Raw genomic sequence first — 13,673 nt, forward strand, 5'->3', positions numbered from 1 at the left:
CCCATCTCCCACCTGCCCACTGCGCTAAATTACAATTCCCAGCATGCAGTCAAACTCCCTGGTTGCAGTGCATCCTGGAAAGGCGTCTCTGACTCTCCATTGGCTACATAACGAAAGTGCTGTCGTTCGGGAAAATCCGCGGATTCTAGTGCAGGCACGCGCAGACACTGCGCCGGTGTCGTCGTCTGTGTTCTGCAGAAGTAATTTTGAGTACGGGAGCTTTAGACGGAAGGATTTAAGGACAGTTCCATTTCCGGTAACACAGGAAGCGATTGAAAGATGGCGTCCTCCAAACCGAACCGGCCAGCTACAGCGGCCGGGAAAAGTGAATTTTGTAAGCAGAAGCCGAAGCCGGAGAAGGTGGGTAACGTATGTGAGAACCGAAGTCTGAGTTTACGGTGTTTAAAGTTAAGTAGCCATGGTAGCTGGTTTTTAGTGTTACTGGCCCGGACTGCGGGACCGTCTGGCGGATTTGGTGTTGATCACGTGTTCCTAACTAATCGCTTTTGCTAAAGGCCCCCCCGAAGTGAAGGTGTTGCGGAATTCGTCTTTTGAAAATGGTGAGAATTAAGGTATTGCAGAAGGCGTTGGGGACGAAGACTCGCGGCAGTGGCTGGAAGTCATTGAGATAATGAGAGATGCCGTAGGAGTAGAAGGTCGCTCGTATTTGAGTGCACGCTGATAATGGAGACAGATAGAGTGATAAGGAGGAGATGGTCTGGCACGTCCTGAATGCAAGTTTCCCAATTCGTGAAAAAAATTTGGAACATTTGTTATTATTCCAGTTTGTCACATTGCTAAAATATTAGACGACACAATTCCTACTATTCAGTCTGCCCTGCTTTAAATTGCTGTCTTGTTTTGTTTTATGCTGTTTTTATCCATTTTCTTCAATATGAATCACGGGAAGAGAGGCTAGAGAAATAGCCTTGGGCCTCAGCAACCATTCTTATTGTAAATGTTAAAAACCTTGAACTCTCATCCTTATAGGCGTTAGAAAGTTATTAAAGGTGTTTTGCTACTTTTTATTATGAACGTATATAGCAAAGTATATGTACAGCTTAAAGAAAAAAACGTGTGAGAAAGGAGCGCCCAGACCATTGAGCAGAATAAAGAGCATTACGGAGCCCCAGAAGTCCCCTACGAGCACCTCTCCGATCATCGTACTCTTTCATTCTGAGACGGGAAGTAACCGTTCTAAGTCGTGTTGATCATTCTGTTCTTTTTCTTTATAATCTCTACTACCTATGCACAACGCGGTTTAATTTTGCCTGTTTTTGAATTTTATATGAACAAGACCGGACTGTAGGAATGGTTCTGTGCCTTGCTTCTTAAGTTTAATTTTGGTTTTGCTCTTCAGGGCAATCCTGTAGTTTATTCTTTTCACTACTGTATGATGTTCCCTTGTATTAATGTGTACTCATTTATATTTCATCCTATCATTGGTGGACATTTGCATTGTTTCCATCATTTGCTATTATAAACAATGCTGCTACAAACGTCTTTGTGTATATCTCTTGGTTTACGTGTTCGAGAGTTTTCTCTAGGTTGTGTACGTGGGATTGGAATCCTTGAAGTGCAGGGTATGTGCGGTGATGCTGCATCTTTCCCAAAGGCTTTGTGCCAGTTTATACTGGCACCAGCAGTGGATGAGGGTTCTCATTGCTCTACACACACACAGTTACACTCGGTATTATCTGAATTACGAATTTCTGTCACTTTTTGGTAAGTATGAAATGGTATCTAGTTGTTTTAATTTGAACTTTCCTTATTATTAATGAGGTTGCTCATCTTTTTACATGTTTTTGGGCTATTCGTACTTCTTCTATTGTGAAACTCTTATGTATTTTTCCAGTATTTAAATTCGTAGCCATTAAAGTGTTTGAATTTGGGCAAGGACTTGGTCAGATATGCATTTTAAGCAATGGCATTTGTAGATCCTGAGTTGTTTTGGTTTTTTTTTAAGGATATTGAGAAGTGAATGATATATGAAGACTAGCTAATTCAGTGTGATTTCAACCAGAAATAGCAAAGTGTATGTGAGTATCAGAAACTAAAGCAGGTTTACCGGACTGGGGGGTTAACTTGGACTATACAGACCTGCCTCTCAGACTGTAGTGTGCATGCACTAAATCTCCTGATAGGGTTGTTAAAACAGATTCTTGGGCCTCGCCCCAGAGATTCCAACTCAGTAGATCTGGAGGGGGGCCAAGAATTGCATTTCTAACACACTCGCAGTTTGTGTTCACGCTGCAGGTGTATGGATCTACCTTTGAGTAGTACTGATTGAAGTTATAGCTGTAGGATTTAAGAGGCTCCTGAAATCCAGAACCAGGAGTTTTAAAAAATGATGTGGGAGATAATTTATGGCCCTTCTGAGGCATTTTGTTTTAACGAAAGGAGACCTTTATGTACGCTTAGACAAGTCACAAAAATTTTTCCTTTATAAAATGGGAAAAATAATACTGTCCTTCCTACCTTTCATAGTTGTCGTGAAAACTCTTTGGGAAAACGGAAACCCTAAACCAGTGATTAATAACTGGAAGTGTACACCAGAGTATCAACTTTTACGAGTTTTATGCACATGCAAGTATATGTATGTATAGACACACGTACTCTCAGGCTTCACTTCAGTAAAATTTGAAAGGCCACTTATATTGAAAATAGTCTTGTAAGCAAAATGGTATTTGCATCTTTAACTCAACATAGTTGTTGTTGTTGTAGTGCGGTGGAAGTTACTTAGTACTCACAATGAGGCATGTGCTAAATTGTGTGGATCCAAGGAGGGTCCATGCCCTTATTGAACTTTGTCTTATACAAAGTTCAGTACAAACGGCTGAAATGTGTACAAGTAATTTTAATACAGTGTGCTGACGATAATGTTAGGGGCCTGTGGTTTGTTGACTAAAAAGCATAGGAAGAGGAAATGCATGGAGAGTACTGGAAGCTTGTAAATGCATGCATATAAATGTCCAGAAGTAGGTTAAAATCTGGTGAGCATTTTTTCTTGTAGATGAAGCAGAACTCCTCCCCTGATGGTGGGGAGGAACCAGCTTTTTCCAAAGAGGACAACCCCAGAGGACTCTCGGAGGAGAGCAGTCTTGTAACTTTGTTCCCCAAATACAGGGAGGCTTACTTGAAAGAGTGCTGGCCATTGGTACAGAAAGCACTGAATGAACATGTGTGCATATTTTGTATATTTCTTTGAGATTTTGCTCCTGTTTGTACCTTTTAAGTAAGTGTATGTGTGCTAGTGGATTATTTTTAAAGCACCAGCTAGCATAATTGGTTATTGTGGTTCCTTTGGTATTTTAAACAGCCTTCATAAGCTTTATTCTTGTAATCCATTTGTTTGTAATTTTGTGAGTAATAGAGTACTTTGAAAATTCACATACCTTTAAAATTGTAGGGATTTCATGGACTGTCTGAAATTCACCTGTGACGTCCAAGTTTCAGAATGGCTGCTCCGTGCAGTGGTAGTGGCCGTGCACCTGTGCAGTTCGAGTTGCTTAATTTTCATTTTAAATGAAAGCCCTGGATGTGCCAACTTCCCCCTTTGTTGCTGCTGCCATGCCCCTAGAGCAGTGTATTTGTTTTTGTTTTTTTTACATGTTATTTATTTTTAGAGAGAAGGGGGAAGGGAGGGAGAGAAGGCGAAAAGCATTGATGTGTGGTTGCCTCTTGTGGGCGATGTGTTCGGGGACCGAACCCCAAAGCCAGGCATGTGCCCTGGCCAGAGTTGAACTGGAGACCTTTTGCTTTGTGGGATGATGCTCAGTCAAATGAGCCATACCGGTCAGGGCAGAATATTTGCTTTTGTTTCTAAACTGTGTGTTGAAATCCATTAGTGAATTCAGAAGGCAATTTAGTGGATGTAACAGACCTATGATGTTGTAAGGATCGTCTTACGAAGCTTTGGTTCATTTTTATATGTGCATATATGTATATGGGTACTAGGCTGTGATATAAAATATATTTCTTGGCCCTGGCTGATGTAGCTCAGTGGAATGAGTGCAGGCATGTGAACCATAGGGTCACCAGTTCGATTCCCAGTCAGGGCACATTACTGGATTGCAGGCCAGGTCCCCAGCTCTCTACATCTGGGGTTGGATTTTCTCTTTCTCTCTTTCTCTTTCTCTTTTGAAATCCTCACCTGAAAACATTTTTTCATTGCCTCTAGAGAGAGGAAAGGAGAGAGAGAAACATCAGTGTGAGAGAGAAACATCAACTGGTTGCCTCCAGTGTGTGCATGGACTCAGGATTGAAGTTGCAACCTATGTATGTGCCTTCACTGGGAATCGAACCTGCAATCGTTTGGTTATGGGAAGACGCTCCAACCAACTGAGTCACACCAGCCAGGGTGCACATGCTCTCACATTCACTCTCTCTCTCTCTCTCTTAAACTCAACAGACAACCCAGCCTTATGTTGAATAGTTCATTGAAATATTCTTCAGAATATGCTCACTCACATGTCAGAAAATAGCATTTTTATTTGCTTTATTGAAATCTGGGTTTTTTTTCTTTCTGAGAGTTGATGCATAATTTACCAATTGCTGTTTCTTTAGGAACCTATGATAATTTGTTTTTACTTTGTTTGTATTTAGCTAATTCAAACCAGCTTGAAAAAAGTTGGAAAGGGAAGTCCATTGTCACCCTAAGGAGCAGTTGGTGGATAGCTTAACTCATAGTAATTGTTGGATTAAGATGGGCTCTATAGTTATCTAAAATTGAATGCGTTTCTGGACAGCTGCGTGTTTGCGCGTTCCTTTCTGTAGCACATTGACGCAGCCCTGGACCTGATCGAGGGCAGCATGACAGTCTGCACAACAAGAAGACCTTTGATCCGTATATCATCATTAGGGACAGAGACCTAATAAAACTGTTAGCAAGGAGTGTTTCATTTGAACAGGGAAATGTGCAATTACAGAGATTTTGCCTCATTTCTGACAACATATAACACTATATCCATCCATCCCTGCCTCCCTTAATCCTCCTACTTCCCTTCACAGGGTTTTCATTATTCTGCCTGGATATCACTGTGGTCTTTGAAAGACCACATCTATCACTGTGGTATTTTTGGAGTATTTTCTTTATTTTTTCAAAAGGCAGTATGAATTCTTCAGGATGATGTTGCATGTGACTGTTAAAATAGGTTCTTTAGTAAGAAAGATTTGTAAAAAGAAGACAATGGCTTATCCAAAGTATCTACACTGAAGGTACTTTTTATCAGTAGAAAACTTGAGCATCTTCCTCTGTCATTTGTTCTTCAGTATGTTTCAACTTACCGTTCTTTTGATGCAGGCACTGGAACTCTTAAACTGTGACATTACAGTTCAGGGAAACACAGTTTCAGACATTGGGCCCTTTAGAGGCTTAAACGAGGTTAGAACTACTTGCTATCTTTAGTTAATTTTCAGCAGGGAGAAAATTAAATAATTGTTATAATATATTGTTTTATGATTATTGTATTTTTTCAAGTGTGCTTTGTTTGATTACTCATTAGTAAACACTCTGTACTCCCTGGAATTTGAGGGAGTCGTCGCTCCTGGACCCTAACATATTACGGCCGACCTTTGACAATTATGGAGACGTCCAATTCTTAGTCAGAAGGTCTGCACACCATCACTCCTTTCACTGCAAATTTTAAATGGCCTTCAAGCTCAGTCTGTAGCACCTATGGAAAACACGGTGTCGTCTCATGTGCTCAAATACTAGGGAATGGAACAGATCTTCTTATTTGAAGGAATGGGTATAGATAGTAGAGAACAAACTCTGAAAATTTCTTTTCCTTAAAGATACGTTTTCTTTTGCTTGAATTTATTACGATGCTTATTTAATATTTCCATGAACATTTTTTTAACTTGCGATACGGAAATGTGTGGAGCAGATACTGTTTCAGTTAACTCCTTCTGATGCTGTCGTCTGGGTCTGCCTGTGAGACCTGGGTCTTGCTGCTTCCTCTCTGGAACTCAGTTGCCTTTCATGGGACTCTGCTGGACCTCATTCTTGTAAATCATCTGCTCTTTTCATGTGGGGCAGTGGCTGAAATTTTATACTTCTGTGAAGTCTAAATATGTTATTCAGTTCTTACAACAGATGCTTGAGATATTTTCATTTCCGCATTAAATGAGAAAGCTGGAACTGGAAAATTAAATGACTTTCCATAAACAGTGGCAGTCTCATTATTTGAGCCCACATTTTCTGACTCTAAATCCAGCCCTCTTCTCCCCTAAATCACAGTTCCAGAGTGTTATCCTAGTTCTGTCTGTCACAGTTGAGCAGGACAATTGAATAATGTCATTGTGCCCAGGGAGGGCTATTGACTATTATACCAAAGATCTAACAGCCACTAAAAGCAGTCGAAGGAACTGTTATTTCAATTTGGCAGTCACTGGCCGGGTATCTCGCAGTATAGTAAACCCCTCCTACCTTCTGCTTGGTTCAATAAAATCTTTATAAGTGACCAATTCACTTTTCTTTGCAAATTTAAGGTTTGAAAAGTAGTCCTAGATACTATTATAGTGAGAGTTAATTATTTTTGCTGTAACAGTGGTTGTCACACTTCTTTTAGCTACAGAAATCTTTCTTGAAATTAAACTTTTTATGAAAGTCTAATAGACAAAACTTAGCTATTTTGGGTAAATTAGAGGTAGAGTTCAGCCCACTCAACTCCACCAAGTCCCGTAGTTACTTCTGGAAGCTGGGTCTCCGAGGAGCCCAGTACTGACGGGGACACTGCGATGTACTACGCAGCTCTAGTACGAAGAGGGCACCACAGGATTTATCGCAGGTGATACCGATTCTGTTTTTTTAGATCGTGACCCCATGTAGTAGATTTAAAGATGTGATCTTTCAGAATTCTGCCTTTTTCTATTAAATAAAGCCTGGGATATTTCAAATTGCATTAAACTTTTTTTTTTTTTTTTTTTTAGAATTTAACACTCAAATTATTTAGTGTTAGCCTTTTGAGAGAGATCTGTTATATCCCTGTGTTCACAAGTTCATGACTGTCCTTGGACATGTAACCACGGCATATATGAGCTCTTTTATGGTGGGTATTTGTTGAGCAGTTCACTTAAATTTGATGAAGTTAATAAGTATCTATTAGATTGGTGTGAAAGAACAATTTTGAGGTACATCGGGTATTAAATATAAAGAGAACCAGTCACGCGCCTGATGCCTGGTTTGCCTCCTCTGATGTTCCAATCTCTGTAGGATTCAAACGAGTGGAGAAAATGTGAGACTATTGGTTTTGTCTGATTGTGAGAAAGTTTGCTTTTTTCCCCCTGTGGTATTTCAGGTGCTACTGAAAGCTTCCTGCTTACAGGGAGTATTATGAAGAGCTCTCCTTGGTAGATGAATTTTAAGGTTTAAAGAAATAATGGTGGAAAAGCTGAATGAGTCTTTTTAATCTCAATTTATTTTAACAATTCTGAATTTCTTAATCTCCCTTTCTGATGGTTTTCTGATGCCTGGCTAATGATGCAGGTTTGAGATCACAGGGGTTTTTGTTACGGAATAGCTTCTAGGAGCGATCGATCTTTCGGTGTCTCCGGGCCACACTCGAAAAAGAAGAGCTGTCTGGGGCCACACATTAAATATACAAACACTAGTGAAAACAAACGAAAATCTCATAATGTTTTAAGTAAATTTATGATTCTGTGTTGGGCTGCATTCATAGCCATCCTGGGCCAGATGCGACCTGCAGGCCACGGGTTGGACACCCCTGCTCCAACAGGCTAAGAACTGTTTATAAGAACAGTATTTATAATGTCTTAGTTTGATAAATGTATGACTTTGGAAATTAAAATTTTTACATTGTTCTTATATAGCATGACTGAAGACCTTAATGATTAAAAGAGAATTGGCAAAAGATTCTGAATTCAGATCACAAAGTTGGGAGATTTTTGCCACTGTTCAAGCACAAAAATGTAAACAAATGCAAGGAACCAAAGAAAAAAACTGTTAAGGAAGTGTATACACCATTCCCACCCCCACAGCCAGAAAGTCAGGTCAGTATTAAATGTTGAATTTCATTACATGAGGGGGAAACTGTTGTAATCAATTTTGTCAAAAACTTCACTGAGTATTTTAGGTGCAATTGCTGTATGTGTGTGTGCGTGTGTGGGTATGTAGAGGCAGAAGAGAACTGAATGTGAGAGTAAACAGGCTTATTTGAGCGACGTGCATGGGGGTGGGGCTTCACATTGTGAGTATGAACTATATCGAGGTGGTTGGTGTCACTTATGTCCCTGTAGCCACCAGAAAATTCAACGAGTTAGCCCCAAAAGCTCTCTACTCTGCTTCAGCTTCATTCCTGCGACCAGGAGCGATATGACTGCTCCAGTTTTGAAATCTTACACTCTAATATTGCCCTTTTTCCAAGTTATGAACACCTCTCTTTTTCAACTGTCTTCTGATTCCTTTCCTTTCCAAAAGTTCCTTTTCCATTTTGCCCATCTTTCATGCTCCCTTTTCCTTCTGTCCCACCTGCCCAGTAAAAGTCTTAAACTCGGATCAGCCCTACGACGACATCTTTTCCATGATGCAGCTACCAAACGTGGGTGGGGAAAGTCATACCTTTGCGTTCTACCCACTACAAATGTACGTTTCCAACCGCTGATAGGTCCTCAGAACTTGGTGGCAGTTCTGTGAATCCTCTTAATTTTCTAGGCACCCTCTCACTCCTAGCAGATGACACTGAATTTTATTTTACTGAAATATTTGAGACCATCAGGCAAGAACTCTTCCAACTTCCTCTTCTCTCACCTACATTTTTCCCATCTGTATCCTTTCTTTACCTGCTCTTTTAGTTCTGTCTTCACCTGTCCCCTGAGGGGTCTTGCTTCGTTATTGCCTCCCTTGGAAACTCTTCCCTTTCTGCTAGTTCTTTGTGCTGAGCACGTGAACTGTCCGTTTCTGGTACTGTCTTGTCCACAGCCCTGTGTGTGAAGTTTTTTGGGGAAGGTTTGATGAGAGGTCAAAGGGAAAAGGATGATAATAAAACAGCAGAGGTGCTGGATCCTGAGGCGGCCTCTGGAAAGGGAAGATGTGAAGACAGGAAGAAAGTGGGGGTTGGGGGAAGGGGCGTGATCCAGTCACTAAACTGCGCTTCCGCAGCGCCTGCTGTACTTCTTACGGCCTGTCCTGGAGTCAGTGATCGTCTTGTCTTTCTCCCCGACGACTGTACGCTTCTGAAACAGTGATGTCTCAGTTGATTTATCCTGCCACTTATTTGCAAGTGATTTATTTAGCCTGTGTATGCCTCAGTTTCCCATACATAAAATGGGGATAATGATAACACCCATCTCAAAGAATTATTCCTGAGAAGTGAATTAGTAATTGTAAAGAGCTTACACGTGTAAAGGGGTTAGAACATTGTCTTAAATATAACGATGCTGTGTACGTGCAAGATAGATAAAATTGTCAGTCGACTGTGGAGTGAATGGATGAGCTGTAGCTTTCTCTAATTAGTGTTCCGTAGTCACCAAATCCTGACAATTCTTGCTTTTCGTTTTGCATGTCTCTGCCTTTATTCCAGGCTTTTATTGCCTCTCCATTCTTCTGTACCTTAAAAAATGCTGCTTTGGTCTCTTCATTCTTCTCAGAAACTTCAGTCATTTCTAAATCATGTCCCACCTCCTTCACCCAACATTCAAGTTTCCTCAGAACTCTTTTTTCCAGTTTCCTGTTACACTTTTCTGAGTCATCGACCTTCCATCCCAGAAAAAGCGGTCTGTGTGTATTCAGCAAACACGTCACCTACTTTCCTACCCCTGTGCTTTTGTGCAGGTGTTCCCTTCAGCTTAGAGAATGTTCCCTTCTTTCTCACTCCCTTTGTGAATTAATCATAATCCTGCTGTTTTTACCTCATGGACATTCCTTTCTTAGAAATGACTCTCATCTACATTATTTCTGATTTAATTGTAAATATAATTTCAACAGATCGATAAAGAATTGGCTACTGGTGAATACTTTCTGAAGGCAAGTCAAAAGAAGTGGCAGAAAAGGGAAGCAATAAAGGTAACACTGCCTAGCTTACAACAATAATAGCTAAGTTCACAGAAACTTGAATTCTTACTTAACTATAAGTTGTGTTTTACTCATATATTTTTATTAATAATGTAGGCAAAGCAAGCAGAAGCTCTCAGTAAGAGGCAAGAGGAGAGAAACAAAGTTTTATTCCACCTAAAGAAAAACCGGGTGTGAAGCCTAAGGAAGGTAAAGCTTGTTTTCCAATTCTTGGTGTGATGATAAAGTCTATTACATTAAAAGTAAACCCTCAGTGAATTTATTTAAATCTCTTTGAGCGTTAATAACTGTATCTTCAATCAATTCACATAACATTTCATCCATCACTAATCGTAGGGACGGGAGACGACTGAGGTACCTTACAGGTTAGTAGCAGCCGATGCCTGTTAAGAGCATCCCAGACTGCTAGTCCTCTCCTGACCTCGGGATGGGTGTGAGAAGGACTCTTGTTTTGCAAGATAAACCAATGCAGTGACTCCTGTAAAAATCAAACCGAAGCCCTGAGATCCCTGAGCTCTGCTGCGGTGCCTCTCAGACAGAGCTTATCAGAAGTCGTGCTTTTCTTCTCACTGTGATCTGAGGCTTAAGGTTGATCCTGTGTTGTTAACGTGGATTTCCATCACCTTGGGCTAGGGGACACCAACGAAACAATGGGAGGGTTTTGTTCAGGGCTATTAAACAGATGCTCAGGGGAAACACTCTCGTGCCTCCTCTTCTCCGTTCCTAGTCTCATTTTCACTCCTGCTCTCCTCTTTGCGTGTTCTTTCCCACTAGTGACGTTGTGCTTTTTATTCCTAAAGCAACTCTGCAAAGCAGCCAGTGGCTCCGTGAGGGGAGGGTGTCACTGGCAGCATCGCTGATGACCTGTTGGTCACAACCAGGTACAGCATTACTGTTTGACATAGTGTCTTACATTACGTCAGTGTTGACCGCAGTAAAAATATAGAGGGGGTCAAAAGTAGGTTTACAGCTGTTCGTATGGAAAATAATGCAGTAACTAATAAATAATACAAGAATGAACTCTGTTTTGTGTACTCACAACTATAAACCTACTTTTGCCTGACCCCGTAGTGTATTTTACTAGGAAGATCACTGAGTACGTCAAAGCCTGAAACGTCATTGCATTGTATTTCCAGTTTGCACAGTGTGTCGGTCATGTACTTTGAAGGTCGTTTAATCTCAGCTTAGTAGGGTTAAAAATGTAGCTCTTCCACCATAGTGGAGGCGTTAACTCTCGCTTCTCAGGTTGCTGAGTAGTTTGTATGATATTTTATCTTGTGATTCTTTTATGCTCTGAGTACTATTCTTTAAATGACAGGAAGAAGTTGCGTTGTTTTTGCTGCTTTCTTTCTCTCTTTTGTTCAAGCTTTTGGCATTGATTAGATGGTTGAGTTCTGTTACAAGGACTTATAAATACTTGCTTATTATAGTCAGTGAACTAATATTTGGAAAACTTTAAGTTTTTATATGATATTAAATTAAGAGATTTTGACTTAAAACTTTAAGATTAGTTAATTAAAATTAATGAAGCCAAAGGGACTACATGTAATATTCTTCATGAAATGTGATTTTAAATTATTTTGACGTGCAAGATGGAAAATTGGCATGTTGACGAGCACTCTGAAGTTCTAAAATAGGGAAAAGAATACAAGTAAAAATAATCTCATTTCCACTATACTATAAGGGGAGAAATGTAGTTTAATACAGATGAACCCAGTAATTTGTTCAAATGCCTAAACTATAATGCCATTTTCATGTATACTTTCACTAATGTGTTTTTATGATTTTTTTTTCTCTTAAAGAAATTTCTAACTTTCCTTTAGGCAGATGGCAGGTGTTTTATATTTTATAATATAGCCTCCCCATTATAGTAGTATTCTGAAATTGTCTTAAATACATATTCTTTATGTTTTATTCAGTAAAATGTAAAGAATTAAGTGTACTGTATTTTTAATTTGTCTAGCTTCTACTGAAACTGAAATTGACGTGGCTGCCATCAGGGAAGAGACTAAAAAAGCAAAGAATAAGGAACTGCGAGCTGTTACACAGCTTTACAGAGGAGCTCCGGCCAAGGTGGAGGCGTGGGTAGAAACCCTTTGCTCCTCCCACAACCAAAAGGAGCATAACAACCAACCTAAAATCAATAAACAACCAAAAGTGCCAGAAAGTCAAACTGCATGGAACTCTGACAACCAAGGAATTAAAGAAAAGATTAACCAGAACAACCAGACCAGTAAGGCGGCAGACCATGTGGGCCGACTCAGAAAAACTGCAAGGAGACGGCAGACCATGGGGGTGGAGCTGGCTGTGGCGGTGGGGCTGGCTGTGGCAAGGCTTTGGGCTGTGTGGGAGGGGCTGACTTAGGGGAAACTGAGACTCAGAGGTAGCTGTGGGCTCTGGCAGTTGCTATGGTGGGAGATACTCCCAGTCTCACGCAAGAGTCCATTGGAAAGTGTGCTAGAGCTGAGCAGAGGAGCTTCACTGTTCCCTCCCTGGCACCGCCCCCTTACAACCTATCAGCTGTGCCAAGACAAAGAAATATGGCCCAAGTGAAAGAACAGAGCAAAGCTCAGGGAGAGAGCTAAACGATGAGGAGATTGCCAACCTATCTGATGGAGAATTCAAAGCCCTGGCAATCAAAATGCTCACAGATCTGATTGAGCTTGGTCAAAAAATGAAAAAACAAATTAAGGATACCCAAAATGAAATAAAACAAAATATTCAGGGAACCAGCAGTGACAGGAAGGAAACCAGGACTCAAAGCAATGATTTGGAACAAAAGGAAGAGATAAACATCCAACTGGAACAGAATGAAGAAACAAGAATTCAGAAAAGTGAAGAGAGGCTTATATACCTCTGGGACAACCTGAAACATTCCAAAATCCGAATTATAGGGGTGCGAGAAGGAGAACAACAGCAAGAAATTGAAAACATACTTAAACAAATAATGAAAGAAAACTTCCCCAGTCTGGTGAAGGAAATAGACTCCCAGGAAGTCCAGGAAGCCCAGAGAGTCCCAAAGAAGTTGGACTGAAAGAGGAACACACCAAGGCACATCATCATTGAGTTGCCCAAGATTAAATATAAAGAGAGAATCCTAAAAGAAGCAAGAGAAAAGGAAAGAGTTACCTACAACGGAGTTCCCATAAGACTATCAGCTGATTTCTGAAAAGAAACCGTGCAGGCAAGATGGGCTGGAAAGAAGTATTTGAAGTCATGAAAGGCAAGGTCCTACATCCAAGATTACTCTATCCAGCAAAGCTTTCATTTAGAATGGAAGGGCAGATAAAGTGCTTCCCAGATAAGATCAAGTTAAAGGAGTTCATCATCACCAAGCCATTATTATATGAAATGTTAAAGGGACTTATCTAAGAAAAAGAAGATCAAAAATAAGAACAATAAAATGACAACAAACTCACAACTATCAACAAATGAACCAAAAAGAAAAGAAAAACAATGAAAACGAAAACTAAGCAAACAACCAGAATGGTAACAGAATCAGAGAAATGGAGAACACATGGAGGGAGTTCAGTGGGGAGGAGGAGGGGAGGAATGGGGGGAAAAGATACAGGGAAGAGGAAACATAATTGTTAGGCATAAAATAGGGAGAGATTAAAAAATGGTATAGGAAACAGAGGAC

The 13,673-nt window shown here is 40.4% G+C and overlaps 1 non-coding gene across 3 annotated transcripts; it reads left to right on the plus strand.

Annotated features, from left to right (window-relative positions):
• The first annotated feature begins 262 nt into the window (after positions 1–262).
• LOC112322137 (KRR1 small subunit processome component homolog) lies at positions 263–13,490 on the plus strand. Of its 3 annotated transcripts, none has more exons than XR_011651024.1 (6): positions 263–360; positions 7,834–8,013; positions 9,947–10,024; positions 10,130–10,222; positions 10,808–10,914; positions 11,997–13,490. It is a non-coding gene; the product is annotated as a KRR1 small subunit processome component homolog (transcript). The 3 variants fall into 3 exon arrangements; XR_011651022.1 differs by having other exon boundaries at positions 10,834–10,914; XR_011651023.1 differs by lacking the exon at positions 10,808–10,914.
• Positions 13,491–13,673: the final 183 nt, after the last annotated feature.

The sequence above is a fragment of the Desmodus rotundus genome, chromosome 3, assembly GCF_022682495.2.
Source record: "Desmodus rotundus isolate HL8 chromosome 3, HLdesRot8A.1, whole genome shotgun sequence".
Taxonomy (NCBI): domain Eukaryota; kingdom Metazoa; phylum Chordata; class Mammalia; order Chiroptera; family Phyllostomidae; genus Desmodus; species Desmodus rotundus.